The sequence below is a fragment of the Pleurodeles waltl genome, unplaced genomic scaffold, assembly GCF_031143425.1.
Source record: "Pleurodeles waltl isolate 20211129_DDA unplaced genomic scaffold, aPleWal1.hap1.20221129 scaffold_107, whole genome shotgun sequence".
NCBI lineage: Eukaryota > Metazoa > Chordata > Amphibia > Caudata > Salamandridae > Pleurodeles > Pleurodeles waltl.
Genome location: NW_027149815.1, coordinates 275,201 through 299,936, shown reverse-complemented (window position 1 = coordinate 299,936; position 24,736 = coordinate 275,201). Strand labels below are relative to the sequence as shown.

At 43.6% G+C, this 24,736-nt stretch overlaps 35 non-coding genes across 35 annotated transcripts; 24 read left to right on the top strand and 11 right to left on the bottom strand.

Annotated features, from left to right (window-relative positions):
• Positions 1-243: 243 nt before the first annotated feature.
• Positions 244-315, top strand: TRNAA-AGC (transfer RNA alanine (anticodon AGC)). Its single transcript has one exon. It is a non-coding gene; the product is annotated as a tRNA-Ala (tRNA).
• A 786-nt stretch (positions 316-1,101) lies between these two features.
• TRNAY-GUA (transfer RNA tyrosine (anticodon GUA)) lies at positions 1,102-1,187 on the top strand. The gene is given in 2 exon segments: positions 1,102-1,138; positions 1,152-1,187. It is a non-coding gene; the product is annotated as a tRNA-Tyr (tRNA).
• A 445-nt stretch (positions 1,188-1,632) lies between these two features.
• On the bottom strand, positions 1,633-1,705 carry TRNAM-CAU (transfer RNA methionine (anticodon CAU)). Its single transcript has one exon. It is a non-coding gene; the product is annotated as a tRNA-Met (tRNA).
• A 674-nt stretch (positions 1,706-2,379) lies between these two features.
• On the top strand, positions 2,380-2,451 carry TRNAA-AGC (transfer RNA alanine (anticodon AGC)). The gene has a single exon. It is a non-coding gene; the product is annotated as a tRNA-Ala (tRNA).
• Positions 2,452-3,230: 779 nt separating this feature from the next.
• On the top strand, positions 3,231-3,316 carry TRNAY-GUA (transfer RNA tyrosine (anticodon GUA)). Its single transcript is given in 2 exon segments — positions 3,231-3,267; positions 3,281-3,316. It is a non-coding gene; the product is annotated as a tRNA-Tyr (tRNA).
• A 445-nt stretch (positions 3,317-3,761) lies between these two features.
• TRNAM-CAU (transfer RNA methionine (anticodon CAU)) lies at positions 3,762-3,834 on the bottom strand. The gene has a single exon. It is a non-coding gene; the product is annotated as a tRNA-Met (tRNA).
• A 674-nt stretch (positions 3,835-4,508) lies between these two features.
• On the top strand, positions 4,509-4,580 carry TRNAA-AGC (transfer RNA alanine (anticodon AGC)). Its single transcript has one exon. It is a non-coding gene; the product is annotated as a tRNA-Ala (tRNA).
• Positions 4,581-5,366: 786 nt separating this feature from the next.
• Positions 5,367-5,452, top strand: TRNAY-GUA (transfer RNA tyrosine (anticodon GUA)). Its single transcript is given in 2 exon segments — positions 5,367-5,403; positions 5,417-5,452. It is a non-coding gene; the product is annotated as a tRNA-Tyr (tRNA).
• Positions 5,453-5,897: 445 nt separating this feature from the next.
• On the bottom strand, positions 5,898-5,970 carry TRNAM-CAU (transfer RNA methionine (anticodon CAU)). The gene has a single exon. It is a non-coding gene; the product is annotated as a tRNA-Met (tRNA).
• A 674-nt stretch (positions 5,971-6,644) lies between these two features.
• Positions 6,645-6,716, top strand: TRNAA-AGC (transfer RNA alanine (anticodon AGC)). The gene has a single exon. It is a non-coding gene; the product is annotated as a tRNA-Ala (tRNA).
• A 786-nt stretch (positions 6,717-7,502) lies between these two features.
• Positions 7,503-7,588, top strand: TRNAY-GUA (transfer RNA tyrosine (anticodon GUA)). The gene is given in 2 exon segments: positions 7,503-7,539; positions 7,553-7,588. It is a non-coding gene; the product is annotated as a tRNA-Tyr (tRNA).
• Positions 7,589-8,033: 445 nt separating this feature from the next.
• TRNAM-CAU (transfer RNA methionine (anticodon CAU)) lies at positions 8,034-8,106 on the bottom strand. Its single transcript has one exon. It is a non-coding gene; the product is annotated as a tRNA-Met (tRNA).
• A 674-nt stretch (positions 8,107-8,780) lies between these two features.
• On the top strand, positions 8,781-8,852 carry TRNAA-AGC (transfer RNA alanine (anticodon AGC)). Its single transcript has one exon. It is a non-coding gene; the product is annotated as a tRNA-Ala (tRNA).
• Positions 8,853-9,638: 786 nt separating this feature from the next.
• Positions 9,639-9,724, top strand: TRNAY-GUA (transfer RNA tyrosine (anticodon GUA)). Its single transcript is given in 2 exon segments — positions 9,639-9,675; positions 9,689-9,724. It is a non-coding gene; the product is annotated as a tRNA-Tyr (tRNA).
• Positions 9,725-10,169: 445 nt separating this feature from the next.
• On the bottom strand, positions 10,170-10,242 carry TRNAM-CAU (transfer RNA methionine (anticodon CAU)). Its single transcript has one exon. It is a non-coding gene; the product is annotated as a tRNA-Met (tRNA).
• A 674-nt stretch (positions 10,243-10,916) lies between these two features.
• On the top strand, positions 10,917-10,988 carry TRNAA-AGC (transfer RNA alanine (anticodon AGC)). Its single transcript has one exon. It is a non-coding gene; the product is annotated as a tRNA-Ala (tRNA).
• A 786-nt stretch (positions 10,989-11,774) lies between these two features.
• TRNAY-GUA (transfer RNA tyrosine (anticodon GUA)) lies at positions 11,775-11,860 on the top strand. The gene is given in 2 exon segments: positions 11,775-11,811; positions 11,825-11,860. It is a non-coding gene; the product is annotated as a tRNA-Tyr (tRNA).
• A 445-nt stretch (positions 11,861-12,305) lies between these two features.
• TRNAM-CAU (transfer RNA methionine (anticodon CAU)) lies at positions 12,306-12,378 on the bottom strand. The gene has a single exon. It is a non-coding gene; the product is annotated as a tRNA-Met (tRNA).
• Positions 12,379-13,052: 674 nt separating this feature from the next.
• Positions 13,053-13,124, top strand: TRNAA-AGC (transfer RNA alanine (anticodon AGC)). The gene has a single exon. It is a non-coding gene; the product is annotated as a tRNA-Ala (tRNA).
• A 786-nt stretch (positions 13,125-13,910) lies between these two features.
• TRNAY-GUA (transfer RNA tyrosine (anticodon GUA)) lies at positions 13,911-13,996 on the top strand. Its single transcript is given in 2 exon segments — positions 13,911-13,947; positions 13,961-13,996. It is a non-coding gene; the product is annotated as a tRNA-Tyr (tRNA).
• A 445-nt stretch (positions 13,997-14,441) lies between these two features.
• Positions 14,442-14,514, bottom strand: TRNAM-CAU (transfer RNA methionine (anticodon CAU)). Its single transcript has one exon. It is a non-coding gene; the product is annotated as a tRNA-Met (tRNA).
• A 674-nt stretch (positions 14,515-15,188) lies between these two features.
• TRNAA-AGC (transfer RNA alanine (anticodon AGC)) lies at positions 15,189-15,260 on the top strand. The gene has a single exon. It is a non-coding gene; the product is annotated as a tRNA-Ala (tRNA).
• Positions 15,261-16,046: 786 nt separating this feature from the next.
• TRNAY-GUA (transfer RNA tyrosine (anticodon GUA)) lies at positions 16,047-16,132 on the top strand. Its single transcript is given in 2 exon segments — positions 16,047-16,083; positions 16,097-16,132. It is a non-coding gene; the product is annotated as a tRNA-Tyr (tRNA).
• Positions 16,133-16,577: 445 nt separating this feature from the next.
• TRNAM-CAU (transfer RNA methionine (anticodon CAU)) lies at positions 16,578-16,650 on the bottom strand. The gene has a single exon. It is a non-coding gene; the product is annotated as a tRNA-Met (tRNA).
• Positions 16,651-17,324: 674 nt separating this feature from the next.
• On the top strand, positions 17,325-17,396 carry TRNAA-AGC (transfer RNA alanine (anticodon AGC)). Its single transcript has one exon. It is a non-coding gene; the product is annotated as a tRNA-Ala (tRNA).
• Positions 17,397-18,182: 786 nt separating this feature from the next.
• On the top strand, positions 18,183-18,268 carry TRNAY-GUA (transfer RNA tyrosine (anticodon GUA)). Its single transcript is given in 2 exon segments — positions 18,183-18,219; positions 18,233-18,268. It is a non-coding gene; the product is annotated as a tRNA-Tyr (tRNA).
• A 445-nt stretch (positions 18,269-18,713) lies between these two features.
• Positions 18,714-18,786, bottom strand: TRNAM-CAU (transfer RNA methionine (anticodon CAU)). Its single transcript has one exon. It is a non-coding gene; the product is annotated as a tRNA-Met (tRNA).
• A 674-nt stretch (positions 18,787-19,460) lies between these two features.
• TRNAA-AGC (transfer RNA alanine (anticodon AGC)) lies at positions 19,461-19,532 on the top strand. The gene has a single exon. It is a non-coding gene; the product is annotated as a tRNA-Ala (tRNA).
• A 786-nt stretch (positions 19,533-20,318) lies between these two features.
• On the top strand, positions 20,319-20,404 carry TRNAY-GUA (transfer RNA tyrosine (anticodon GUA)). The gene is given in 2 exon segments: positions 20,319-20,355; positions 20,369-20,404. It is a non-coding gene; the product is annotated as a tRNA-Tyr (tRNA).
• A 445-nt stretch (positions 20,405-20,849) lies between these two features.
• TRNAM-CAU (transfer RNA methionine (anticodon CAU)) lies at positions 20,850-20,922 on the bottom strand. Its single transcript has one exon. It is a non-coding gene; the product is annotated as a tRNA-Met (tRNA).
• Positions 20,923-21,596: 674 nt separating this feature from the next.
• TRNAA-AGC (transfer RNA alanine (anticodon AGC)) lies at positions 21,597-21,668 on the top strand. The gene has a single exon. It is a non-coding gene; the product is annotated as a tRNA-Ala (tRNA).
• Positions 21,669-22,454: 786 nt separating this feature from the next.
• TRNAY-GUA (transfer RNA tyrosine (anticodon GUA)) lies at positions 22,455-22,540 on the top strand. Its single transcript is given in 2 exon segments — positions 22,455-22,491; positions 22,505-22,540. It is a non-coding gene; the product is annotated as a tRNA-Tyr (tRNA).
• A 445-nt stretch (positions 22,541-22,985) lies between these two features.
• On the bottom strand, positions 22,986-23,058 carry TRNAM-CAU (transfer RNA methionine (anticodon CAU)). Its single transcript has one exon. It is a non-coding gene; the product is annotated as a tRNA-Met (tRNA).
• Positions 23,059-23,732: 674 nt separating this feature from the next.
• On the top strand, positions 23,733-23,804 carry TRNAA-AGC (transfer RNA alanine (anticodon AGC)). The gene has a single exon. It is a non-coding gene; the product is annotated as a tRNA-Ala (tRNA).
• A 786-nt stretch (positions 23,805-24,590) lies between these two features.
• Positions 24,591-24,676, top strand: TRNAY-GUA (transfer RNA tyrosine (anticodon GUA)). The gene is given in 2 exon segments: positions 24,591-24,627; positions 24,641-24,676. It is a non-coding gene; the product is annotated as a tRNA-Tyr (tRNA).
• The last annotated feature ends 60 nt before the right edge of the window (positions 24,677-24,736 follow it).

Here is a 24,736-nt window from a genome sequence, read left to right as displayed (position 1 = left end):
TATCCTGAACCAGTTGCCTTGAATACTCTGGCTTTTTTCGATTGCATCTAGCTGTTGTGTGTGGGGAATTATTCATTCTAGAGTCAACCTTATTCCATAAAAAACGGTGCTAGAAAATCCAGCTGTAAATCATATGGAATTCCACACCTGACGCTTCCCATTCCAGTGTCATATGTGGTGAATGTACATTCAATAGAATTCCAGGTTTCCATGCGTGGAGCAAGGTCTCCCTCTACAGGATGTGGGGATGTAGCTCAGTGGTAGAGCGCATGCTTAGCATGTATGAGGCCCCGGGTTCAATCCCCGGCATCTCCAGCTTTTCGCCATGCTAATCTTGCCTTTTGACAGATAGCTAGGCTGGCATCATGAGTAAGGAAGTGAGATGTCATGCAGCTGGTGCCAGAACCCCACTTTCTTCGCCTTGCAAAACCTTTTGAAATGGGGCTATCTCATTTCCCGTGTTTATAGAAAAAAATAATCTTGCTTCCATAAGAAACCAAAGTGGTGATTTATCTTGGCATTCTTAGTATAGAAAACGGGCACAGCTGTCTTGGTCATTTATTTGAATTCTTCCTCTAAACCAGAGACTCTTACCAGAAGGTTTAAGAAAAACAGAATGTTTTCTTCATCCTAATCCCTTCTGAATGGTCCATTAATCTACTGGTTTTGCTTTTCCAGTTCCTTTCACAGAAGCATTAAAAATGCATGTTCTTCATGCTCCGTACGGAGTAATGACTCTCCTAACTTTCTGTCCTTTCCTTCATGTTCCCATGCTGTCATCCTTTTGCCAGAAATGCTTCCAAAGGGCTGTGGATTCCTCGGCCCCATGCCCTTTCAGGAAAACTCCTTTCTGTAGGATTTCTAATTCTAGGTCCCCTGCTTTCCTTCACGCCAGCACAGCACATTCAGGTAGGTAAGCAGTCCCCCTTTATGGTGATAAGATGTAGCTGAGAATGCACTCTAGGAAGTGGCAATTTGTAGAGCAAGCTGCAGGTCATATTCATGATTTTCAAGATTAGACTGCAGTACTCCCACCCCACTCCCGCCGCAACCATTATTGAAAGAAAGATGAATGCAGCATGGAAAGCTGTACTGCCTAATCCTCCGATAGCTCAGTTGGGAGAGCGGAGGACTGTAGTGGAGAAACAGAAATCCTTAGGTCGCTGGTTCAAATCCGGCTCGGAGGAGTTTCCCCTTTTTTGTTTTCCATAGCTGCTTTCTCTCTTGTTAAAACATTATGTTCCCCTCTGATTGAGAAACATTTCCCTAGCTCCAAATAAATGCTAGGACAGAAGGGTAGACTTCTTCTGCTTTCCAATGAAATTGACCACATAGTCATTTCTGAGGGATGTTGGAAGAGAAATAAACAAGGACCTGCAGATCAGAATTCATTCCAAAGCCTTGACTAAATATATGAAGGCACTTGGAAGACTTCCAGTTTCATTGTACCAAGGTAGATGTTTCGGCAGCCGAACCAGCTAAAACTCACCTACAATGAGTGGCCATGGATATGAAAGAGGGAATCTACAAAGACACCAACTCCTTAAAACTGAGCAAGATGCAATGTGGAGGAATAGTTTACAGATTTGGAGAAAATCTGAGATGTTTCTCTTGACAAAAGAAACACTGCAATGCCCTCTCTGAGGATCGAACTCAGGACCTTCAGATTATGAGACTGACGCGCTGCCTACTGCGCTAAGAAGGCTGCTTGAAACCGCTAACAAATGCGTCTACACACCATGAAGAGGGAAGGTAGCAAAAATGCTGTTCTCATGTTGGAATATCAATACACTTCGGTTGCCTCGCTGGATTAAAATCGTCTGCAGTTATAATGGTCAGAAGACTGCTCTTTCCCAGTGCTTAAACCCACACCCCATACATTTAGCCATGCAAAAGAAATCAGGGCATACCATTCACCTCTCTAAGAAAGATCGTGCCATTTTTTCCTCCACATAACTGAGAATGAAATGGACTAAAACCCAGAATTAACATGCCGCCCCTAGCCGTAGATGCATCTAGATCTCAACACTTTACATGCTAATGTAACATAGCTGTGTGTCCTGCAAAAAGAGCAGGGGTACCTTAAGTCATCTCACAAGATGTGGAAACAGCACTCAACCATATCCTTCTTTGATGTATCCTGAACCAGTTGCCTTGAATACTCTGGCTTTTTTCGATTGCATCTAGCTGTTGTGTGTGGGGAATTATTCATTCTAGAGTCAACCTTATTCCATAAAAAACGGTGCTAGAAAATCCAGCTGTAAATCATATGGAATTCCACACCTGACGCTTCCCATTCCAGTGTCATATGTGGTGAATGTACATTCAATAGAATTCCAGGTTTCCATGCGTGGAGCAAGGTCTCCCTCTACAGGATGTGGGGATGTAGCTCAGTGGTAGAGCGCATGCTTAGCATGTATGAGGCCCCGGGTTCAATCCCCGGCATCTCCAGCTTTTCGCCATGCTAATCTTGCCTTTTGACAGATAGCTAGGCTGGCATCATGAGTAAGGAAGTGAGATGTCATGCAGCTGGTGCCAGAACCCCACTTTCTTCGCCTTGCAAAACCTTTTGAAATGGGGCTATCTTATTTCCCGTGTTTATAGAAAAAAATAATCTTGCTTCCATAAGAAACCAAAGTGGTGATTTATCTTGGCATTCTTAGTATAGAAAACGGGCACAGCTGTCTTGGTCATTTATTTGAATTCTTCCTCTAAACCAGAGACTCTTACCAGAAGGTTTAAGAAAAACAGAATGTTTTCTTCATCCTAATCCCTTCTGAATGGTCCATTAATCTACTGGTTTTGCTTTTCCAGTTCCTTTCACAGAAGCATTAAAAATGCATGTTCTTCATGCTCCGTACGGACTCTCCTAACTTTCTGTCCTTTCCTTCATGTTCCCATGCTGTCATCCTTTTGCCAGAAATGCTTCCAAAGGGCTGTGGATTCCTCGGCCCCATGCCCTTTCAGGAAAACTCCTTTCTGTAGGATTTCTAATTCTAGGTCCCCTGCTTTCCTTCACGCCAGCACAGCACATTCAGGTAGGTAAGCAGTCCCCCTTTATGGTGATAAGATGTAGCTGAGAATGCACTCTAGGAAGTGGCAATTTGTAGAGCAAGCTGCAGGTCATATTCATGATTTTCAAGATTAGACTGCAGTACTCCCACCCCACTCCCGCCGCAACCATTATTGAAAGAAAGATGAATGCAGCATGGAAAGCTGCACTGCCCAATCCTCCGATAGCTCAGTTGGGAGAGCGGAGGACTGTAGTGGAGAAACAGAAATCCTTAGGTCGCTGGTTCAAATCCGGCTCGGAGGAGTTTCCCCTTTTTTGTTTTCCATAGCTGCTTTCTCTCTTGTTAAAACATTATGTGCCCCTCTGATTGAGAAACATTTCCCTAGCTCCAAATAAATGCTAGGACAGAAGGGTAGACTTCTTCTGCTTTCCAATGAAATTGACCACATAGTCATTTCTGAGGGATGTTGGAAGAGAAATAAACAAGGACCTGCAGATCAGAATTCATTCCAAAGCCTTGACTAAATATATGAAGGCACTTGGAAGACTTCCAGTTTCATTGTACCAAGGTAGATGTTTCGGCAGCCGAACCAGCTAAAACTCACCTACAATGAGTGGCCATGGATATGAAAGAGGGAATCTACAAAGACATCAACTCCTTAAAACTGAGCAAGATGCAATGTGGAGGAATAGTTTACAGATTTGGAGAAAATCTGAGATGTTTCTCTTGACAAAAGAAACACTGCAATGCCCTCTCTGAGGATCGAACTCAGGACCTTCAGATTATGAGACTGACGCGCTGCCTACTGCGCTAAGAAGGCTGCTTGAAACCGCTAACAAATGCGTCTACACACCATGAAGAGGGAAGGTAGCAAAAATGCTGTTCTCATGTTGGAATATCAATACACTTCGGTTGCCTCGCTGGATTAAAATCGTCTGCAGTTATAATGGTCAGAAGACTGCTCTTTCCCAGTGCTTAAACCCACACCCCATACATTTAGCCATGCAAAAGAAATCAGGGCATACCATTCACCTCTCTAAGAAAGATCGTGCCATTTTTTCCTCCACATAACTGAGAATGAAATGGACTAAAACCCAGAATTAACATGCCGCCCCTAGCCGTAGATGCATCTAGATCTCAACACTGTACATGCTAATGTAACATAGCTGTGTGTCCTGCAAAAAGAGCAGGGGTACCTTAAGTCATCTCACAAGATGTGGAAACAGCACTCAACCATATCCTTCTTTGATGTATCCTGAACCAGTTGCCTTGAATACTCTGGCTTTTTTCGATTGCATCTAGCTGTTGTGTGTGGGGAATTATTCATTCTAGAGTCAACCTTATTCCATAAAAAACGGTGCTAGAAAATCCAGCTGTAAATCATATGGAATTCCACACCTGACGCTTCCCATTCCAGTGTCATATGTGGTGAATGTACATTCAATAGAATTCCAGGTTTCCATGCGTGGAGCAAGGTCTCCCTCTACAGGATGTGGGGATGTAGCTCAGTGGTAGAGCGCATGCTTAGCATGTATGAGGCCCCGGGTTCAATCCCCGGCATCTCCAGCTTTTCGCCATGCTAATCTTGCCTTTTGACAGATAGCTAGGCTGGCATCATGAGTAAGGAAGTGAGATGTCATGCAGCTGGTGCCAGAACCCCACTTTCTTCGCCTTGCAAAACCTTTTGAAATGGGGCTATCTCATTTCCTGTGTTTATAGAAAAAAATAATCTTGCTTCCATAAGAAACCAAAGTGGTGATTTATCTTGGCATTCTTAGTATAGAAAACGGGCACAGCTGTCTTGGTCATTTATTTGAATTCTTCCTCTAAACCAGAGACTCTTACCAGAAGGTTTAAGAAAAACAGAATGTTTTCTTCATCCTAATCCCTTCTGAATGGTCCATTAATCTACTGGTTTTGCTTTTCCAGTTCCTTTCACAGAAGCATTAAAAATGCATGTTCTTCATGCTCCGTACGGAGTAATGACTCTCCTAACTTTCTGTCCTTTCCTTCATGTTCCCATGCTGTCATCCTTTTGCCAGAAATGCTTCCAAAGGGCTGTGGATTCCTCGGCCCCATGCCCTTTCAGGAAAACTCCTTTCTGTAGGATTTCTAATTCTAGGTCCCCTGCTTTCCTTCACGCCAGCACAGCACATTCAGGTAGGTAAGCAGTCCCCCTTTATGGTGATAAGATGTAGCTGAGAATGCACTCTAGGAAGTGGCAATTTGTAGAGCAAGCTGCAGGTCATATTCATGATTTTCAAGATTAGACTGCAGTACTCCCACCCCACTCCCGCCGCAACCATTATTGAAAGAAAGATGAATGCAGCATGGAAAGCTGTACTGCCTAATCCTCCGATAGCTCAGTTGGGAGAGCGGAGGACTGTAGTGGAGAAACAGAAATCCTTAGGTCGCTGGTTCAAATCCGGCTCGGAGGAGTTTCCCCTTTTTTGTTTTCCATAGCTGCTTTCTCTCTTGTTAAAACATTATGTGCCCCTCTGATTGAGAAACATTTCCCTAGCTCCAAATAAATGCTAGGACAGAAGGGTAGACTTCTTCTGCTTTCCAATGAAATTGACCACATAGTCATTTCTGAGGGATGTTGGAAGAGAAATAAACAAGGACCTGCAGATCAGAATTCATTCCAAAGCCTTGACTAAATATATGAAGGCACTTGGAAGACTTCCAGTTTCATTGTACCAAGGTAGATGTTTCGGCAGCCGAACCAGCTAAAACTCACCTACAATGAGTGGCCATGGATATGAAAGAGGGAATCTACAAAGACACCAACTCCTTAAAACTGAGCAAGATGCAATGTGGAGGAATAGTTTACAGATTTGGAGAAAATCTGAGATGTTTCTCTTGACAAAAGAAACACTGCAATGCCCTCTCTGAGGATCGAACTCAGGACCTTCAGATTATGAGACTGACGCGCTGCCTACTGCGCTAAGAAGGCTGCTTGAAACCGCTAACAAATGCGTCTACACACCATGAAGAGGGAAGGTAGCAAAAATGCTGTTCTCATGTTGGAATATCAATACACTTCGGTTGCCTCGCTGGATTAAAATCGTCTGCAGTTATAATGGTCAGAAGACTGCTCTTTCCCAGTGCTTAAACCCACACCCCATACATTTAGCCATGCAAAAGAAATCAGGGCATACCATTCACCTCTCTAAGAAAGATCGTGCCATTTTTTCCTCCACATAACTGAGAATGAAATGGACTAAAACCCAGAATTAACATGCCGCCCCTAGCCGTAGATGCATCTAGATCTCAACACTTTACATGCTAATGTAACATAGCTGTGTGTCCTGCAAAAAGAGCAGGGGTACCTTAAGTCATCTCACAAGATGTGGAAACAGCACTCAACCATATCCTTCTTTGATGTATCCTGAACCAGTTGCCTTGAATACTCTGGCTTTTTTCGATTGCATCTAGCTGTTGTGTGTGGGGAATTATTCATTCTAGAGTCAACCTTATTCCATAAAAAACGGTGCTAGAAAATCCAGCTGTAAATCATATGGAATTCCACACCTGACGCTTCCCATTCCAGTGTCATATGTGGTGAATGTACATTCAATAGAATTCCAGGTTTCCATGCGTGGAGCAAGGTCTCCCTCTACAGGATGTGGGGATGTAGCTCAGTGGTAGAGCACATGCTTAGCATGTATGAGGCCCCGGGTTCAATCCCCGGCATCTCCAGCTTTTCGCCATGCTAATCTTGCCTTTTGACAGATAGCTAGGCTGGCATCATGAGTAAGGAAGTGAGATGTCATGCAGCTGGTGCCAGAACCCCACTTTCTTCGCCTTGCAAAACCTTTTGAAATGGGGCTATCTCATTTCCCGTGTTTATAGAAAAAAATAATCTTGCTTCCATAAGAAACCAAAGTGGTGATTTATCTTGGCATTCTTAGTATAGAAAACGGGCACAGCTGTCTTGGTCATTTATTTGAATTCTTCCTCTAAACCAGAGACTCTTACCAGAAGGTTTAAGAAAAACAGAATGTTTTCTTCATCCTAATCCCTTCTGAATGGTCCATTAATCTACTGGTTTTGCTTTTCCAGTTCCTTTCACAGAAGCATTAAAAATGCATGTTCTTCATGCTCCGTACGGAGTAATGACTCTCCTAACTTTCTGTCCTTTCCTTCATGTTCCCATGCTGTCATCCTTTTGCCAGAAATGCTTCCAAAGGGCTGTGGATTCCTCGGCCCCATGCCCTTTCAGGAAAACTCCTTTCTGTAGGATTTCTAATTCTAGGTCCCCTGCTTTCCTTCACGCCAGCACAGCACATTCAGGTAGGTAAGCAGTCCCCCTTTATGGTGATAAGATGTAGCTGAGAATGCACTCTAGGAAGTGGCAATTTGTAGAGCAAGCTGCAGGTCATATTCATGATTTTCAAGATTAGACTGCAGTACTCCCACCCCACTCCCGCCGCAACCATTATTGAAAGAAAGATGAATGCAGCATGGAAAGCTGTACTGCCTAATCCTCCGATAGCTCAGTTGGGAGAGCGGAGGACTGTAGTGGAGAAACAGAAATCCTTAGGTCGCTGGTTCAAATCCGGCTCGGAGGAGTTTCCCCTTTTTTGTTTTCCATAGCTGCTTTCTCTCTTGTTAAAACATTATGTGCCCCTCTGATTGAGAAACATTTCCCTAGCTCCAAATAAATGCTAGGACAGAAGGGTAGACTTCTTCTGCTTTCCAATGAAATTGACCACATAGTCATTTCTGAGGGATGTTGGAAGAGAAATAAACAAGGACCTGCAGATCAGAATTCATTCCAAAGCCTTGACTAAATATATGAAGGCACTTGGAAGACTTCCAGTTTCATTGTACCAAGGTAGATGTTTCGGCAGCCGAACCAGCTAAAACTCACCTACAATGAGTGGCCATGGATATGAAAGAGGGAATCTACAAAGACACCAACTCCTTAAAACTGAGCAAGATGCAATGTGGAGGAATAGTTTACAGATTTGGAGAAAATCTGAGATGTTTCTCTTGACAAAAGAAACACTGCAATGCCCTCTCTGAGGATCGAACTCAGGACCTTCAGATTATGAGACTGACGCGCTGCCTACTGCGCTAAGAAGGCTGCTTGAAACCGCTAACAAATGCGTCTACACACCATGAAGAGGGAAGGTAGCAAAAATGCTGTTCTCATGTTGGAATATCAATACACTTCGGTTGCCTCGCTGGATTAAAATCGTCTGCAGTTATAATGGTCAGAAGACTGCTCTTTCCCAGTGCTTAAACCCACACCCCATACATTTAGCCATGCAAAAGAAATCAGGGCATACCATTCACCTCTCTAAGAAAGATCGTGCCATTTTTTCCTCCACATAACTGAGAATGAAATGGACTAAAACCCAGAATTAACATGCCGCCCCTAGCCGTAGATGCATCTAGATCTCAACACTGTACATGCTAATGTAACATAGCTGTGTGTCCTGCAAAAAGAGCAGGGGTACCTTAAGTCATCTCACAAGATGTGGAAACAGCACTCAACCATATCCTTCTTTGATGTATCCTGAACCAGTTGCCTTGAATACTCTGGCTTTTTTCGATTGCATCTAGCTGTTGTGTGTGGGGAATTATTCATTCTAGAGTCAACCTTATTCCATAAAAAACGGTGCTAGAAAATCCAGCTGTAAATCATATGGAATTCCACACCTGACGCTTCCCATTCCAGTGTCATATGTGGTGAATGTACATTCAATAGAATTCCAGGTTTCCATGCGTGGAGCAAGGTCTCCCTCTACAGGATGTGGGGATGTAGCTCAGTGGTAGAGCGCATGCTTAGCATGTATGAGGCCCCGGGTTCAATCCCCGGCATCTCCAGCTTTTCGCCATGCTAATCTTGCCTTTTGACAGATAGCTAGGCTGGCATCATGAGTAAGGAAGTGAGATGTCATGCAGCTGGTGCCAGAACCCCACTTTCTTCGCCTTGCAAAACCTTTTGAAATGGGGCTATCTCATTTCCCGTGTTTATAGAAAAAAATAATCTTGCTTCCATAAGAAACCAAAGTGGTGATTTATCTTGGCATTCTTAGTATAGAAAACGGGCACAGCTGTCTTGGTCATTTATTTGAATTCTTCCTCTAAACCAGAGACTCTTACCAGAAGGTTTAAGAAAAACAGAATGTTTTCTTCATCCTAATCCCTTCTGAATGGTCCATTAATCTACTGGTTTTGCTTTTCCAGTTCCTTTCACAGAAGCATTAAAAATGCATGTTCTTCATGCTCCGTACGGAGTAATGACTCTCCTAACTTTCTGTCCTTTCCTTCATGTTCCCATGCTGTCATCCTTTTGCCAGAAATGCTTCCAAAGGGCTGTGGATTCCTCGGCCCCATGCCCTTTCAGGAAAACTCCTTTCTGTAGGATTTCTAATTCTAGGTCCCCTGCTTTCCTTCACGCCAGCACAGCACATTCAGGTAGGTAAGCAGTCCCCCTTTATGGTGATAAGATGTAGCTGAGAATGCACTCTAGGAAGTGGCAATTTGTAGAGCAAGCTGCAGGTCATATTCATGATTTTCAAGATTAGACTGCAGTACTCCCACCCCACTCCCGCCGCAACCATTATTGAAAGAAAGATGAATGCAGCATGGAAAGCTGTACTGCCTAATCCTCCGATAGCTCAGTTGGGAGAGCGGAGGACTGTAGTGGAGAAACAGAAATCCTTAGGTCGCTGGTTCAAATCCGGCTCGGAGGAGTTTCCCCTTTTTTGTTTTCCATAGCTGCTTTCTCTCTTGTTAAAACATTATGTGCCCCTCTGATTGAGAAACATTTCCCTAGCTCCAAATAAATGCTAGGACAGAAGGGTAGACTTCTTCTGCTTTCCAATGAAATTGACCACATAGTCATTTCTGAGGGATGTTGGAAGAGAAATAAACAAGGACCTGCAGATCAGAATTCATTCCAAAGCCTTGACTAAATATATGAAGGCACTTGGAAGACTTCCAGTTTCATTGTACCAAGGTAGATGTTTCGGCAGCCGAACCAGCTAAAACTCACCTACAATGAGTGGCCATGGATATGAAAGAGGGAATCTACAAAGACACCAACTCCTTAAAACTGAGCAAGATGCAATGTGGAGGAATAGTTTACAGATTTGGAGAAAATCTGAGATGTTTCTCTTGACAAAAGAAACACTGCAATGCCCTCTCTGAGGATCGAACTCAGGACCTTCAGATTATGAGACTGACGCGCTGCCTACTGCGCTAAGAAGGCTGCTTGAAACCGCTAACAAATGCGTCTACACACCATGAAGAGGGAAGGTAGCAAAAATGCTGTTCTCATGTTGGAATATCAATACACTTCGGTTGCCTCGCTGGATTAAAATCGTCTGCAGTTATAATGGTCAGAAGACTGCTCTTTCCCAGTGCTTAAACCCACACCCCATACATTTAGCCATGCAAAAGAAATCAGGGCATACCATTCACCTCTCTAAGAAAGATCGTGCCATTTTTTCCTCCACATAACTGAGAATGAAATGGACTAAAACCCAGAATTAACATGCCGCCCCTAGCCGTAGATGCATCTAGATCTCAACACTGTACATGCTAATGTAACATAGCTGTGTGTCCTGCAAAAAGAGCAGGGGTACCTTAAGTCATCTCACAAGATGTGGAAACAGCACTCAACCATATCCTTCTTTGATGTATCCTGAACCAGTTGCCTTGAATACTCTGGCTTTTTTCGATTGCATCTAGCTGTTGTGTGTGGGGAATTATTCATTCTAGAGTCAACCTTATTCCATAAAAAACGGTGCTAGAAAATCCAGCTGTAAATCATATGGAATTCCACACCTGACGCTTCCCATTCCAGTGTCATATGTGGTGAATGTACATTCAATAGAATTCCAGGTTTCCATGCGTGGAGCAAGGTCTCCCTCTACAGGATGTGGGGATGTAGCTCAGTGGTAGAGCGCATGCTTAGCATGTATGAGGCCCCGGGTTCAATCCCCGGCATCTCCAGCTTTTCGCCATGCTAATCTTGCCTTTTGACAGATAGCTAGGCTGGCATCATGAGTAAGGAAGTGAGATGTCATGCAGCTGGTGCCAGAACCCCACTTTCTTCGCCTTGCAAAACCTTTTGAAATGGGGCTATCTCATTTCCCGTGTTTATAGAAAAAAATAATCTTGCTTCCATAAGAAACCAAAGTGGTGATTTATCTTGGCATTCTTAGTATAGAAAACGGGCACAGCTGTCTTGGTCATTTATTTGAATTCTTCCTCTAAACCAGAGACTCTTACCAGAAGGTTTAAGAAAAACAGAATGTTTTCTTCATCCTAATCCCTTCTGAATGGTCCATTAATCTACTGGTTTTGCTTTTCCAGTTCCTTTCACAGAAGCATTAAAAATGCATGTTCTTCATGCTCCGTACGGAGTAATGACTCTCCTAACTTTCTGTCCTTTCCTTCATGTTCCCATGCTGTCATCCTTTTGCCAGAAATGCTTCCAAAGGGCTGTGGATTCCTCGGCCCCATGCCCTTTCAGGAAAACTCCTTTCTGTAGGATTTCTAATTCTAGGTCCCCTGCTTTCCTTCACGCCAGCACAGCACATTCAGGTAGGTAAGCAGTCCCCCTTTATGGTGATAAGATGTAGCTGAGAATGCACTCTAGGAAGTGGCAATTTGTAGAGCAAGCTGCAGGTCATATTCATGATTTTCAAGATTAGACTGCAGTACTCCCACCCCACTCCCGCCGCAACCATTATTGAAAGAAAGATGAATGCAGCATGGAAAGCTGTACTGCCTAATCCTCCGATAGCTCAGTTGGGAGAGCGGAGGACTGTAGTGGAGAAACAGAAATCCTTAGGTCGCTGGTTCAAATCCGGCTCGGAGGAGTTTCCCCTTTTTTGTTTTCCATAGCTGCTTTCTCTCTTGTTAAAACATTATGTGCCCCTCTGATTGAGAAACATTTCCCTAGCTCCAAATAAATGCTAGGACAGAAGGGTAGACTTCTTCTGCTTTCCAATGAAATTGACCACATAGTCATTTCTGAGGGATGTTGGAAGAGAAATAAACAAGGACCTGCAGATCAGAATTCATTCCAAAGCCTTGACTAAATATATGAAGGCACTTGGAAGACTTCCAGTTTCATTGTACCAAGGTAGATGTTTCGGCAGCCGAACCAGCTAAAACTCACCTACAATGAGTGGCCATGGATATGAAAGAGGGAATCTACAAAGACACCAACTCCTTAAAACTGAGCAAGATGCAATGTGGAGGAATAGTTTACAGATTTGGAGAAAATCTGAGATGTTTCTCTTGACAAAAGAAACACTGCAATGCCCTCTCTGAGGATCGAACTCAGGACCTTCAGATTATGAGACTGACGCGCTGCCTACTGCGCTAAGAAGGCTGCTTGAAACCGCTAACAAATGCGTCTACACACCATGAAGAGGGAAGGTAGCAAAAATGCTGTTCTCATGTTGGAATATCAATACACTTCGGTTGCCTCGCTGGATTAAAATCGTCTGCAGTTATAATGGTCAGAAGACTGCTCTTTCCCAGTGCTTAAACCCACACCCCATACATTTAGCCATGCAAAAGAAATCAGGGCATACCATTCACCTCTCTAAGAAAGATCGTGCCATTTTTTCCTCCACATAACTGAGAATGAAATGGACTAAAACCCAGAATTAACATGCCGCCCCTAGCCGTAGATGCATCTAGATCTCAACACTGTACATGCTAATGTAACATAGCTGTGTGTCCTGCAAAAAGAGCAGGGGTACCTTAAGTCATCTCACAAGATGTGGAAACAGCACTCAACCATATCCTTCTTTGATGTATCCTGAACCAGTTGCCTTGAATACTCTGGCTTTTTTCGATTGCATCTAGCTGTTGTGTGTGGGGAATTATTCATTCTAGAGTCAACCTTATTCCATAAAAAACGGTGCTAGAAAATCCAGCTGTAAATCATATGGAATTCCACACCTGACGCTTCCCATTCCAGTGTCATATGTGGTGAATGTACATTCAATAGAATTCCAGGTTTCCATGCGTGGAGCAAGGTCTCCCTCTACAGGATGTGGGGATGTAGCTCAGTGGTAGAGCGCATGCTTAGCATGTATGAGGCCCCGGGTTCAATCCCCGGCATCTCCAGCTTTTCGCCATGCTAATCTTGCCTTTTGACAGATAGCTAGGCTGGCATCATGAGTAAGGAAGTGAGATGTCATGCAGCTGGTGCCAGAACCCCACTTTCTTCGCCTTGCAAAACCTTTTGAAATGGGGCTATCTCATTTCCCGTGTTTATAGAAAAAAATAATCTTGCTTCCATAAGAAACCAAAGTGGTGATTTATCTTGGCATTCTTAGTATAGAAAACGGGCACAGCTGTCTTGGTCATTTATTTGAATTCTTCCTCTAAACCAGAGACTCTTACCAGAAGGTTTAAGAAAAACAGAATGTTTTCTTCATCCTAATCCCTTCTGAATGGTCCATTAATCTACTGGTTTTGCTTTTCCAGTTCCTTTCACAGAAGCATTAAAAATGCATGTTCTTCATGCTCCGTACGGAGTAATGACTCTCCTAACTTTCTGTCCTTTCCTTCATGTTCCCATGCTGTCATCCTTTTGCCAGAAATGCTTCCAAAGGGCTGTGGATTCCTCGGCCCCATGCCCTTTCAGGAAAACTCCTTTCTGTAGGATTTCTAATTCTAGGTCCCCTGCTTTCCTTCACGCCAGCACAGCACATTCAGGTAGGTAAGCAGTCCCCCTTTATGGTGATAAGATGTAGCTGAGAATGCACTCTAGGAAGTGGCAATTTGTAGAGCAAGCTGCAGGTCATATTCATGATTTTCAAGATTAGACTGCAGTACTCCCACCCCACTCCCGCCGCAACCATTATTGAAAGAAAGATGAATGCAGCATGGAAAGCTGTACTGCCTAATCCTCCGATAGCTCAGTTGGGAGAGCGGAGGACTGTAGTGGAGAAACAGAAATCCTTAGGTCGCTGGTTCAAATCCGGCTCGGAGGAGTTTCCCCTTTTTTGTTTTCCATAGCTGCTTTCTCTCTTGTTAAAACATTATGTGCCCCTCTGATTGAGAAACATTTCCCTAGCTCCAAATAAATGCTAGGACAGAAGGGTAGACTTCTTCTGCTTTCCAATGAAATTGACCACATAGTCATTTCTGAGGGATGTTGGAAGAGAAATAAACAAGGACCTGCAGATCAGAATTCATTCCAAAGCCTTGACTAAATATATGAAGGCACTTGGAAGACTTCCAGTTTCATTGTACCAAGGTAGATGTTTCGGCAGCCGAACCAGCTAAAACTCACCTACAATGAGTGGCCATGGATATGAAAGAGGGAATCTACAAAGACACCAACTCCTTAAAACTGAGCAAGATGCAATGTGGAGGAATAGTTTACAGATTTGGAGAAAATCTGAGATGTTTCTCTTGACAAAAGAAACACTGCAATGCCCTCTCTGAGGATCGAACTCAGGACCTTCAGATTATGAGACTGACGCGCTGCCTACTGCGCTAAGAAGGCTGCTTGAAACCGCTAACAAATGCGTCTACACACCATGAAGAGGGAAGGTAGCAAAAATGCTGTTCTCATGTTGGAATATCAATACACTTCGGTTGCCTCGCTGGATTAAAATCGTCTGCAGTTATAATGGTCAGAAGACTGCTCTTTCCCAGTGCTTAAACCCACACCCCATACATTTAGCCATGCAAAAGAAATCAGGGCATACCATTCACCTCTCTAAGAAAGATCGTGCCATTTTTTCCTCCACATAACTGAGAATGAAATGGACTAAAACCCAGAATTAACATGCCGCCCCTAGCCGTAGATGCATCTAGATCTCAACACTTTACATGCTAATGTAACATAGCTGTGTGTCCTGCAAAAAGAGCAGGGGTACCTTAAGTCATCTCACAAGATGTGGAAACAGCACTCAACCATATCCTTCTTTGATGTATCCTGAACCAGTTGCCTTGAATACTCTGGCTTTTTTCGATTGCATCTAGCTGTTGTGTGTGGGGAATTATTCATTCTAGAGTCAACCTTATTCCATAAAAAACGGTGCTAGAAAATCCAGCTGTAAATCATATGGAATTCCACACCTGACGCTTCCCATTCCAGTGTCATATGTGGTGAATGTACATTCAATAGAATTCCAGGTTTCCATGCGTGGAGCAAGGTCTCCCTCTACAGGATGTGGGGATGTAGCTCAGTGGTAGAGCACATGCTTAGCATGTATGAGGCCCCGGGTTCAATCCCCGGCATCTCCAGCTTTTCGCCATGCTAATCTTGCCTTTTGACAGATAGCTAGGCTGGCATCATGAGTAAGGAAGTGAGATGTCATGCAGCTGGTGCCAGAACCCCACTTTCTTCGCCTTGCAAAACCTTTTGAAATGGGGCTATCTCATTTCCCGTGTTTATAGAAAAAAATAATCTTGCTTCCATAAGAAACCAAAGTGGTGATTTATCTTGGCATTCTTAGTATAGAAAACGGGCACAGCTGTCTTGGTCATTTATTTGAATTCTTCCTCTAAACCAGAGACTCTTACCAGAAGGTTTAAGAAAAACAGAATGTTTTCTTCATCCTAATCCCTTCTGAATGGTCCATTAATCTACTGGTTTTGCTTTTCCAGTTCCTTTCACAGAAGCATTAAAAATGCATGTTCTTCATGCTCCGTACGGAGTAATGACTCTCCTAACTTTCTGTCCTTTCCTTCATGTTCCCATGCTGTCATCCTTTTGCCAGAAATGCTTCCAAAGGGCTGTGGATTCCTCGGCCCCATGCCCTTTCAGGAAAACTCCTTTCTGTAGGATTTCTAATTCTAGGTCCCCTGCTTTCCTTCACGCCAGCACAGCACATTCAGGTAGGTAAGCAGTCCCCCTTTATGGTGATAAGATGTAGCTGAGAATGCACTCTAGGAAGTGGCAATTTGTAGAGCAAGCTGCAGGTCATATTCATGATTTTCAAGATTAGACTGCAGTACTCCCACCCCACTCCCGCCGCAACCATTATTGAAAGAAAGATGAATGCAGCATGGAAAGCTGTACTGCCTAATCCTCCGATAGCTCAGTTGGGAGAGCGGAGGACTGTAGTGGAGAAACAGAAATCCTTAGGTCGCTGGTTCAAATCCGGCTCGGAGGAGTTTCCCCTTTTTTGTTTTCCATAGCTGCTTTCTCTCTTGTTAAAACATTATGTTCCCCTCTGATTGAGAAACATTTCCCTAGCTCCAAATAAATGCTAGGACAGAAGGGTAGACTTCTTCTGCTTTCCAATGAAATTGACCACATAGTCATTTCTGAGGGATGTTGGAAGAGAAATAAACAAGGACCTGCAGATCAGAATTCATTCCAAAGCCTTGACTAAATATATGAAGGCACTTGGAAGACTTCCAGTTTCATTGTACCAAGGTAGATGTTTCGGCAGCCGAACCAGCTAAAACTCACCTACAATGAGTGGCCATGGATATGAAAGAGGGAATCTACAAAGACACCAACTCCTTAAAACTGAGCAAGATGCAATGTGGAGGAATAGTTTACAGATTTGGAGAAAATCTGAGATGTTTCTCTTGACAAAAGAAACACTGCAATGCCCTCTCTGAGGATCGAACTCAGGACCTTCAGATTATGAGACTGACGCGCTGCCTACTGCGCTAAGAAGGCTGCTTGAAACCGCTAACAAATGCGTCTACACACCATGAAGAGGGAAGGTAGCAAAAATGCTGTTCTCATGTTGGAATATCAATACACTTCGGTTGCCTCGCTGGATTAAAATCGTCTGCAGTTATAATGGTCAGAAGACTGCTCTTTCCCAGTGCTTAAACCCACACCCCATACATTTAGCCATGCAAAAGAAATCAGGGCATACCATTCACCTCTCTAAGAAAGATCGTGCCATTTTTTCCTCCACATAACTGAGAATGAAATGGACTAAAACCCAGAATTAACATGCCGCCCCTAGCCGTAGATGCATCTAGATCTCAACACTTTACATGCTAATGTAACATAGCTGTGTGTCCTGCAAAAAGAGCAGGGGTACCTTAAGTCATCTCACAAGATGTGGAAACAGCACTCAACCATATCCTTCTTTGATGTATCCTGAACCAGTTGCCTTGAATACTCTGGCTTTTTTCGATTGCATCTAGCTGTTGTGTGTGGGGAATTATTCATTCTAGAGTCAACCTTATTCCATAAAAAACGGTGCTAGAAAATCCAGCTGTAAATCATATGGAATTCCACACCTGACGCTTCCCATTCCAGTGTCATATGTGGTGAATGTACATTCAATAGAATTCCAGGTTTCCATGCGTGGAGCAAGGTCTCCCTCTACAGGATGTGGGGATGTAGCTCAGTGGTAGAGCGCATGCTTAGCATGTATGAGGCCCCGGGTTCAATCCCCGGCATCTCCAGCTTTTCGCCATGCTAATCTTGCCTTTTGACAGATAGCTAGGCTGGCATCATGAGTAAGGAAGTGAGATGTCATGCAGCTGGTGCCAGAACCCCACTTTCTTCGCCTTGCAAAACCTTTTGAAATGGGGCTATCTCATTTCCCGTGTTTATAGAAAAAAATAATCTTGCTTCCATAAGAAACCAAAGTGGTGATTTATCTTGGCATTCTTAGTATAGAAAACGGGCACAGCTGTCTTGGTCATTTATTTGAATTCTTCCTCTAAACCAGAGACTCTTACCAGAAGGTTTAAGAAAAACAGAATGTTTTCTTCATCCTAATCCCTTCTGAATGGTCCATTAATCTACTGGTTTTGCTTTTCCAGTTCCTTTCACAGAAGCATTAAAAATGCATGTTCTTCATGCTCCGTACGGAGTAATGACTCTCCTAACTTTCTGTCCTTTCCTTCATGTTCCCATGCTGTCATCCTTTTGCCAGAAATGCTTCCAAAGGGCTGTGGATTCCTCGGCCCCATGCCCTTTCAGGAAAACTCCTTTCTGTAGGATTTCTAATTCTAGGTCCCCTGCTTTCCTTCACGCCAGCACAGCACATTCAGGTAGGTAAGCAGTCCCCCTTTATGGTGATAAGATGTAGCTGAGAATGCACTCTAGGAAGTGGCAATTTGTAGAGCAAGCTGCAGGTCATATTCATGATTTTCAAGATTAGACTGCAGTACTCCCACCCCACTCCCGCCGCAACCATTATTGAAAGAAAGATGAATGCAGCATGGAAAGCTGTACTGCCTAATCCTCCGATAGCTCAGTTGGGAGAGCGGAGGACTGTAGTGGAGAAACAGAAATCCTTAGGTCGCTGGTTCAAATCCGGCTCGGAGGAGTTTCCCCTTTTTTGTTTTCCATAGCTGCTTTCTCTCTTGTTAAAACATTATGTTCCCCTCTGATTGAGAAACATTTCCCTAGCTCCAAATAAATGCTAGGACAGAAGGGTAGACTTCTTCTGCTTTCCAATGAAATTGACCACATAGTCATTTCTGAGGGATGTTGGAAGAGAAATAAACAAGGACCTGCAGATCAGAATTCATTCCAAAGCCTTGACTAAATATATGAAGGCACTTGGAAGACTTCCAGTTTCATTGTACCAAGGTAGATGTTTCGGCAGCCGAACCAGCTAAAACTCACCTACAATGAGTGGCCATGGATATGAAAGAGGGAATCTACAAAGACACCAACTCCTTAAAACTGAGCAAGATGCAATGTGGAGGAATAGTTTACAGATTTGGAGAAAATCTGAGATGTTTCTCTTGACAAAAGAAACACTGCAATGCCCTCTCTGAGGATCGAACTCAGGACCTTCAGATTATGAGACTGACGCGCTGCCTACTGCGCTAAGAAGGCTGCTTGAAACCGCTAACAAATGCGTCTACACACCATGAAGAGGGAAGGTAGCAAAAATGCTGTTCTCATGTTGGAATATCAATACACTTCGGTTGCCTCGCTGGATTAAAATCGTCTGCAGTTATAATGGTCAGAAGACTGCTCTTTCCCAGTGCTTAAACCCACACCCCATACATTTAGCCATGCAAAAGAAATCAGGGCATACCATTCACCTCTCTAAGAAAGATCGTGCCATTTTTTCCTCCACATAACTGAGAATGAAATGGACTAAAACCCAGAATTAACATGCCGCCCCTAGCCGTAGATGCATCTAGATCTCAACACTTTACATGCTAATGTAACATAGCTGTGTGTCCTGCAAAAAGAGCAGGGGTACCTTAAGTCATCTCACAAGATGTGGAAACAGCACTCAACCATATCCTTCTTTGATGTATCCTGAACCAGTTGCCTTGAATACTCTGGCTTTTTTCGATTGCATCTAGCTGTTGTGTGTGGGGAATTATTCATTCTAGAGTCAACCTTATTCCATAAAAAACGGTGCTAGAAAATCCAGCTGTAAATCATATGGAATTCCACACCTGACGCTTCCCATTCCAGTGTCATATGTGGTGAATGTACATTCAATAGAATTCCAGGTTTCCATGCGTGGAGCAAGGTCTCCCTCTACAGGATGTGGGGATGTAGCTCAGTGGTAGAGCGCATGCTTAGCATGTATGAGGCCCCGGGTTCAATCCCCGGCATCTCCAGCTTTTCGCCATGCTAATCTTGCCTTTTGACAGATAGCTAGGCTGGCATCATGAGTAAGGAAGTGAGATGTCATGCAGCTGGTGCCAGAACCCCACTTTCTTCGCCTTGCAAAACCTTTTGAAATGGGGCTATCTCATTTCCCGTGTTTATAGAAAAAAATAATCTTGCTTCCATAAGAAACCAAAGTGGTGATTTATCTTGGCATTCTTAGTATAGAAAACGGGCACAGCTGTCTTGGTCATTTATTTGAATTCTTCCTCTAAACCAGAGACTCTTACCAGAAGGTTTAAGAAAAACAGAATGTTTTCTTCATCCTAATCCCTTCTGAATGGTCCATTAATCTACTGGTTTTGCTTTTCCAGTTCCTTTCACAGAAGCATTAAAAATGCATGTTCTTCATGCTCCGTACGGAGTAATGACTCTCCTAACTTTCTGTCCTTTCCTTCATGTTCCCATGCTGTCATCCTTTTGCCAGAAATGCTTCCAAAGGGCTGTGGATTCCTCGGCCCCATGCCCTTTCAGGAAAACTCCTTTCTGTAGGATTTCTAATTCTAGGTCCCCTGCTTTCCTTCACGCCAGCACAGCACATTCAGGTAGGTAAGCAGTCCCCCTTTATGGTGATAAGATGTAGCTGAGAATGCACTCTAGGAAGTGGCAATTTGTAGAGCAAGCTGCAGGTCATATTCATGATTTTCAAGATTAGACTGCAGTACTCCCACCCCACTCCCGCCGCAACCATTATTGAAAGAAAGATGAATGCAGCATGGAAAGCTGTACTGCCTAATCCTCCGATAGCTCAGTTGGGAGAGCGGAGGACTGTAGTGGAGAAACAGAAATCCTTAGGTCGCTGGTTCAAATCCGGCTCGGAGGAGTTTCCCCTTTTTTGTTTTCCATAGCTGCTTTCTCTCTTGTTAAAACATTATGTTCCCCTCTGATTGAGAAACATTTCCCTAGCTCCAAATAAATGCTAGGACAGAAGGGTAGACTTCTTCTGCTTTCCAATGAAATTGACCACATAGTCATTTCTGAGGGATGTTGGAAGAGAAATAAACAAGGACCTGCAGATCAGAATTCATTCCAAAGCCTTGACTAAATATATGAAGGCACTTGGAAGACTTCCAGTTTCATTGTACCAAGGTAGATGTTTCGGCAGCCGAACCAGCTAAAACTCACCTACAATGAGTGGCCATGGATATGAAAGAGGGAATCTACAAAGACACCAACTCCTTAAAACTGAGCAAGATGCAATGTGGAGGAATAGTTTACAGATTTGGAGAAAATCTGAGATGTTTCTCTTGACAAAAGAAACACTGCAATGCCCTCTCTGAGGATCGAACTCAGGACCTTCAGATTATGAGACTGACGCGCTGCCTACTGCGCTAAGAAGGCTGCTTGAAACCGCTAACAAATGCGTCTACACACCATGAAGAGGGAAGGTAGCAAAAATGCTGTTCTCATGTTGGAATATCAATACACTTCGGTTGCCTCGCTGGATTAAAATCGTCTGCAGTTATAATGGTCAGAAGACTGCTCTTTCCCAGTGCTTAAACCCACACCCCATACATTTAGCCATGCAAAAGAAATCAGGGCATACCATTCACCTCTCTAAGAAAGATCGTGCCATTTTTTCCTCCACATAACTGAGAATGAAATGGACTAAAACCCAGAATTAACATGCCGCCCCTAGCCGTAGATGCATCTAGATCTCAACACTGTACATGCTAATGTAACATAGCTGTGTGTCCTGCAAAAAGAGCAGGGGTACCTTAAGTCATCTCACAAGATGTGGAAACAGCACTCAACCATATCCTTCTTTGATGTATCCTGAACCAGTTGCCTTGAATACTCTGGCTTTTTTCGATTGCATCTAGCTGTTGTGTGTGGGGAATTATTCATTCTAGAGTCAACCTTATTCCATAAAAAACGGTGCTAGAAAATCCAGCTGTAAATCATATGGAATTCCACACCTGACGCTTCCCATTCCAGTGTCATATGTGGTGAATGTACATTCAATAGAATTCCAGGTTTCCATGCGTGGAGCAAGGTCTCCCTCTACAGGATGTGGGGATGTAGCTCAGTGGTAGAGCGCATGCTTAGCATGTATGAGGCCCCGGGTTCAATCCCCGGCATCTCCAGCTTTTCGCCATGCTAATCTTGCCTTTTGACAGATAGCTAGGCTGGCATCATGAGTAAGGAAGTGAGATGTCATGCAGCTGGTGCCAGAACCCCACTTTCTTCGCCTTGCAAAACCTTTTGAAATGGGGCTATCTCATTTCCCGTGTTTATAGAAAAAAATAATCTTGCTTCCATAAGAAACCAAAGTGGTGATTTATCTTGGCATTCTTAGTATAGAAAACGGGCACAGCTGTCTTGGTCATTTATTTGAATTCTTCCTCTAAACCAGAGACTCTTACCAGAAGGTTTAAGAAAAACAGAATGTTTTCTTCATCCTAATCCCTTCTGAATGGTCCATTAATCTACTGGTTTTGCTTTTCCAGTTCCTTTCACAGAAGCATTAAAAATGCATGTTCTTCATGCTCCGTACGGAGTAATGACTCTCCTAACTTTCTGTCCTTTCCTTCATGTTCCCATGCTGTCATCCTTTTGCCAGAAATGCTTCCAAAGGGCTGTGGATTCCTCGGCCCCATGCCCTTTCAGGAAAACTCCTTTCTGTAGGATTTCTAATTCTAGGTCCCCTGCTTTCCTTCACGCCAGCACAGCACATTCAGGTAGGTAAGCAGTCCCCCTTTATGGTGATAAGATGTAGCTGAGAATGCACTCTAGGAAGTGGCAATTTGTAGAGCAAGCTGCAGGTCATATTCATGATTTTCAAGATTAGACTGCAGTACTCCCACCCCACTCCCGCCGCAACCATTATTGAAAGAAAGATGAATGCAGCATGGAAAGCTGTACTGCCTAATCCTCCGATAGCTCAGTTGGGAGAGCGGAGGACTGTAGTGGAGAAACAGAAATCCTTAGGTCGCTGGTTCAAATCCGGCTCGGAGGAGTTTCCCCTTTTTTGTTTTCCATAGCTGCTTTCTCTCTTGTTAAAACATTATGTTCCCCTCTGATTGAGAAACATTTCCCTAGCTCCAAATAAATGCTAGGACAGAAGGGTAGACTTCTTCTGCTTTCCAATGAAATTGACCACATAGTCATTTCTGAGGGATGTTGGAAGAGAAATAAACAAGGACCTGCAGATCAGAATTCATTCCAAAGCCTTGACTAAATATATGAAGGCACTTGGAAGACTTCCAGTTTCATTGTACCAAGGTAGATGTTTCGGCAGCCGAACCAGCTAAAACTCACCTACAATGAGTGGCCATGGATATGAAAGAGGGAATCTACAAAGACACCAACTCCTTAAAACTGAGCAAGATGCAATGTGGAGGAATAGTTTACAGATTTGGAGAAAATCTGAGATGTTTCTCTTGACAAAAGAAACACTGCAATGCCCTCTCTGAGGATCGAACTCAGGACCTTCAGATTATGAGACTGACGCGCTGCCTACTGCGCTAAGAAGGCTGCTTGAAACCGCTAACAAATGCGTCTACACACCATGAAGAGGGAAGGTAGCAAAAATGCTGTTCTCATGTTGGAATATCAATACACTTCGGTTGCCTCGCTGGATTAAAATCGTCTGCAGTTATAATGGTCAGAAGACTGCTCTTTCCCAGTGCTTAAACCCACACCCCATACATTTAGCCATGCAAAAGAAATCAGGGCATACCATTCACCTCTCTAAGAAAGATCGTGCCATTTTTTCCTCCACATAACTGAGAATGAAATGGACTAAAACCCAGAATTAACATGCCGCCCCTAGCCGTAGATGCATCTAGATCTCAACACTGTACATGCTAATGTAACATAGCTGTGTGTCCTGCAAAAAGAGCAGGGGTACCTTAAGTCATCTCACAAGATGTGGAAACAGCACTCAACCATATCCTTCTTTGATGTATCCTGAACCAGTTGCCTTGAATACTCTGGCTTTTTTCGATTGCATCTAGCTGTTGTGTGTGGGGAATTATTCATTCTAGAGTCAACCTTATTCCATAAAAAACGGTGCTAGAAAATCCAGCTGTAAATCATATGGAATTCCACACCTGACGCTTCCCATTCCAGTGTCATATGTGGTGAATGTACATTCAATAGAATTCCAGGTTTCCATGCGTGGAGCAAGGTCTCCCTCTACAGGATGTGGGGATGTAGCTCAGTGGTAGAGCGCATGCTTAGCATGTATGAGGCCCCGGGTTCAATCCCCGGCATCTCCAGCTTTTCGCCATGCTAATCTTGCCTTTTGACAGATAGCTAGGCTGGCATCATGAGTAAGGAAGTGAGATGTCATGCAGCTGGTGCCAGAACCCCACTTTCTTCGCCTTGCAAAACCTTTTGAAATGGGGCTATCTCATTTCCCGTGTTTATAGAAAAAAATAATCTTGCTTCCATAAGAAACCAAAGTGGTGATTTATCTTGGCATTCTTAGTATAGAAAACGGGCACAGCTGTCTTGGTCATTTATTTGAATTCTTCCTCTAAACCAGAGACTCTTACCAGAAGGTTTAAGAAAAACAGAATGTTTTCTTCATCCTAATCCCTTCTGAATGGTCCATTAATCTACTGGTTTTGCTTTTCCAGTTCCTTTCACAGAAGCATTAAAAATGCATGTTCTTCATGCTCCGTACGGAGTAATGACTCTCCTAACTTTCTGTCCTTTCCTTCATGTTCCCATGCTGTCATCCTTTTGCCAGAAATGCTTCCAAAGGGCTGTGGATTCCTCGGCCCCATGCCCTTTCAGGAAAACTCCTTTCTGTAGGATTTCTAATTCTAGGTCCCCTGCTTTCCTTCACGCCAGCACAGCACATTCAGGTAGGTAAGCAGTCCCCCTTTATGGTGATAAGATGTAGCTGAGAATGCACTCTAGGAAGTGGCAATTTGTAGAGCAAGCTGCAGGTCATATTCATGATTTTCAAGATTAGACTGCAGTACTCCCACCCCACTCCCGCCGCAACCATTATTGAAAGAAAGATGAATGCAGCATGGAAAGCTGTACTGCCTAATCCTCCGATAGCTCAGTTGGGAGAGCGGAGGACTGTAGTGGAGAAACAGAAATCCTTAGGTCGCTGGTTCAAATCCGGCTCGGAGGAGTTTCCCCTTTTTTGTTTTCCATAGCTGCTTTCTCTCTTGTTAAAACATTATGTTCCCCT